The sequence below is a fragment of the Colobus angolensis genome, unplaced genomic scaffold, assembly GCF_000951035.1.
Source record: "Colobus angolensis palliatus isolate OR3802 unplaced genomic scaffold, Cang.pa_1.0 Scaffold158, whole genome shotgun sequence".
Taxonomy (NCBI): Eukaryota; Metazoa; Chordata; class Mammalia; order Primates; family Cercopithecidae; genus Colobus; species Colobus angolensis.
In genome coordinates, this window is record NW_012114688.1 from 8,641,841 (window position 1) to 8,646,670 (window position 4,830).

Consider the following 4,830-nt stretch of genomic DNA (forward strand, 5'->3'; position numbering starts at 1 on the left):
TGGAACTGATATTTGAGCAGTTTCCAGTGAAATGTAGAAGCAAGCCACATAAAAATCCAATGGACTTATTTTGCTTTTTATCAAAATAGAAATGAATACAGAGACTTCAAAATAACATAAGAAGAAATTCAAGTTATAGTAATGATCGTTGAAAAAGTAGAAAAAAAAGAGTTTGGGTAGTCTAATTGTCTGATAAGCATGCCTTGTTTACATTTTATCAGCAACTCTTCTTTGTGTAGCAATCAGAACAAGAATAAAGAAAATGTTTTCAATTTTTTGACTTTCACACAGACTAATGGTTTACAAGAAGTTATTTTTTAAATCATGTAGACTATCTATTGCCTTCTAATCGATATGTGGAAATCAATGATCCAATGATGTCTAATGAAATTTGAGGGATGTAATGCTTCTCTTAGTTCTTTAAATGAGAAAGCTTGAATTACATGGATCAATAGACAATGAACCAAACTGCCCTTTCTGGCAGGCAGCCTGACTGAGCAGAAGGATATATGCAACTAAAGAACTGGGTTTACAGGCACTTGGTAGAACTGCTTTCTCTTTTAAAATCCACTAAGTGGTTTGCTTTCTTTCTGTTATGACATTTCTCTTATTTGAATGGTAGTCAATTTTGGATTTGACTTTTGACCATAACACACTATCTGCTACTTTAGAACAGGAGTGGAGCTCTAATAATTGTTTTACTTCTCACCCAGCACATTAAGTATAAATAAATATTTAGGGCAAATAAATATTTGCCTTGTTCCTTAAATTCTAGTTTTAATAGACAATACATCTAAGTTGTTCAATAACTAAAATTTTTAAAAAAGCACACATTGAAAGCCCTTACTCCAATCTCTGACTCTATCTCCTCAATGCCCACCTATCCCTGCAACTATACCCAATAGTTAATGACTTTCTTGAATATCTTTTAAGTGTTTCTTCATGCAGATGTCTCCAAATTAAAATAAATAACCTTAAACCCTTTTATTCAAGTCTTACACAAAAATAAACAACCGATATGCTGTTTCACTCTTGGCAGTTTTTTCATTTAATAATGTGTCTTTCTATATCAATACATTGAGAACATCTTTGTACTCTGTTGTAGCTGCATGGTATTATTTGTGGCTATATTTCTGTCATTATAAACTGTCTTATAATCAATAACCTTTTGCTTTGTGGTAGTAGGCAGAATTCTGAGATGACCACCAATGACCCATGCCTTTGTATAATTCCTTAGCCTTTGAGTGTGGGAGGAACTGGTGATTGTAATAGAATATCACTCTTCTGATTAGGTTACATTATAAGGCACATTTGCCTTACGAATTATCCTAGGAAGGCCTGACCTAACCAGGTGAGCCCTTGAAAGAGAAGATTCTCCATGGCCGGTTTTAAGGGGTTTAAAGATAGAGGGACACATGACAAGGAAAGTAAACAATCGTTACTTGCTAAGAGCAACCACCAGCTCACAACTCCCAATAAAATGGAGACCTCAGTCCTACAACTTCAAAAAAGCGAATTCTGCCAACATCCTAAAGGTGCTTGGATGAAGACCCCAAGCTCCAGATGACACAGCCCAGCCAACACATTGATTTCAACCTATGACACGTGAGCAGAAAACCTAGTTATGCCTGGAATTCTGCATTATAACAACTGTGAGATAATGAACTTGTGTTGCCTTAAGCCATTAAGTTTGTGGTAATTTGAATGTATGGCTCTGCTTTTTCAGTTTCCCTGGATATTCTTACTTGCTTAGATTTTTTCAATAAGCTTTTTAGAGTCAATTTTTATAGTTACAGAAAAACTAAACTTGTGATGTATTTTTAATTAACTTAGGAACAACTTATATCTTTCTTATTTTGAGCATTTCTAATTTAAGAACATATTAATTCTGCCTGTTTTTTACATCTACTTTTACTGAACAGAAGAAAATATCTGTGAGGTAAGGTGGATGCCTAATTATTTAACACAAGTTTCTTTACAGGAGATAGTTGAGTTTTCAACTCTACACAAGGAGATAGGTAAAAGTACTATCTTCTTCCAGTGAAGTGTGGATCATGTCCTGTGAGGATGTTTTGTGTGTGCATATGAAAGAGGAAAAAAATGAAAGGAAATGAAGGGAATAGGGAAGAATAGTGGAATGAAGGATGAGGATTCCAGTTATTTCACAGGAGATTCCTTTTGAATACCAATAATGGAGCCAATCCAGCTACAAATGTTTTGGCAGGAACTCCACTAGTGTTCTCAAATTCAGGAGAATCTCTGGGGCATAGAGAAAGACCATTGCCACAATTTCCTAAAGCGTGTGTAAAGAGTGACAGACCACCTTACCGTATACTAGTTGCCTTGGGCCTTGTGATTGTCTCCAAGAGCTTTCTAACAAAGTGTCAACAAATGAATGGGTTAAACAACAGAAAGTTATTGTCTTACACACCTGGAGTCTAGAAGTCCAAATTTAAGGTGCACCTGGGTTGGTTTCTTCTGAGGGCTGTGAGGGTACATCTGTTTCCTTCCTCTCTCCTACCTCCTGGTAGTGTCAGGATTTTTTCAGCTATAGATGGCATTCTCTCCATGTCTTCACATGATTTTCCCTCCACACATGTCTGTTTCTGGGTCCAAATTTCTTCCTATATATAAGAACACAGACGTATTGGATAGAGCACATCCTAATGATCTTATCTTAACTTGATCATGTGCAAAGACCCAGTTTCCAAAGACTACCTTCATGGGTACTACAGATTAAGACTTCAGCATCTTTGAGGGCACACAGTTCAACCCATGACAGGTCTCCTCAGTGGATTTTACACAAATATCCAGTTCTAATTCTAATAAAAACATGGAAAGTTATTTTTTAAAACCTTTTCTAACTCTTGTACCCCCTTGTAACTAAAAGACCCTTGTGATTTGTTTTAAAAATATATCTAAAATGGTAAAAAGTTAAACTTTCATAAGTCTGAGGCTCTTCACAATTCTTAAATGGTAGGTTCAACATAAAATTATAGAGGGTCATGTTTTCTTAAATAAATTTCTGACTCATTGAATGCTTTGGGAGAAAAATTAAACAGACAAAATTAACTCCAAACCTGTCAATTGCCAAGATACTTGAAAATCAAAAAGCTTAATTTTACTTTATTGCATTACTTGAAATTTAGTTAGCATTTCAGGGGGAAGGTAAACATGAATTTTTATGAGTCTTTTAGAGCTTAATGAGTTTTATTTCTTAAGTAAACCTTTATCAGAGGAAATTAACATCTTACAAGATCTTAAATGGAACAAAAACAAAATCAAAAGCTAGTGTTGGTAAAGTTCACAGCCTTAAACATTATCACTTAATCATTTGTTACCATATGCTGAAGATGCATTATACCGCTGGTTGCAGCTTTTGAGAGCAGACTTACCTACTTCCAAAAATAATCAGTAACTTATAATGCCTTGGAATAAAATATTCATCTATATACAATCTAATGAGAAATATATTGTCCTTTATATTCTTTTTCATTCTGCTGCTCTTAATTTAAACTTTTTATCTCTTTTTTCTTGTTTTTTCTTTTCTTTTCATCTTTTTTTTTTTTTTTAATTTGTCATTGGGGTAGAGGTGCCTTTGAAAGAGATGAACATTGTAATCTAGACTTGAGGAAAAGAGAAGAAGGAATGAACTTGATCCAAAGTCCTTTTGTCTTCTTAGTAACTCTAATTCTACTCTTTTCTTCTGTATGCAGGCAAAACATTTTAGCTTTTCTCTATTTTTGTGAAAAGACTGGCTGAAAGCCTAACACAGCTTCTCTCTTTCTCCTTTCCTCTCCTGCATTCTCCTCTGACTTTACCTCCCTCTTCCACTACTGTATCTAATGACCTTGCCACAGGAGCTACAATCAGCCATAAAGGATAGCCTCACTGGAATCACCTCCATATTAAAAATATCATCCTGGATTCTACCCTCATCTTTGAAAATAGAACAACCTTAAGTCTACAGAAATTATGCCAACTCACTCAGCTTGGGAAAGACATACTATTGTTTTAGTTCTAATTATAAAGGCTGCTATCTTTATATTTGTTAAATTCTTTTATTCTTTTCCTTAAGCATGTTTGTGGAGTGTTAAAGCAAAGGGCGAAAGATAATCAAGCCAGCCAAAGTGAGCAGGTTTCTCTATGAATCAAGTAGAAGGTGGCATGACTGCTCAGATATTCTTTGTAGGGCAGTTGCATAGAAAGATAGTATAGCCTTAGTATAGCCTTAGTATAACCATAACATCAGATCACAAGAAAAGGAAATATAGAGATCCTCTGTTTAGGTCAAAATTCCACAGGTGAGTAATCTGAGGTCACAATCTTGCAAACCGTGGCTGTTGAGGGTCCACTGATTACCTCTAGTGCACATTCTCTCCTACCACCTTTTGGTAACAGAAGCTTCCAAATTTTGGCTAGGCATTTGACTTCATAGCTACAGTCTACATTTCAAAACTTCTTTAATTAGTTTTCTATTTTTGCCATCACAAATTATCACAAATATATTGGCTTAAAATAACACCCATGTATTATCTCATAGTTCTATAGGTAAGAAGTCCAGGTGGACTCAGCTGGATTTTTCATCTTTTAATTAACATATAATAATTGTACATATTTATGGTGTCACATAATGATGTTTTCATACATGTAATGCATAGTGATCATTTCAAGGTAATTAGCATATCCATCACTTAAACATTTATCATTTCTTTTTGTTGAGAACATTCAGTATTCTCCTTGTTGCTATTTGAAATTATATGTCATTGTTAATGATAGTCATCCCACTGTTATAGAACATTATAACTTATTCTTATCTAGCTGTAATCA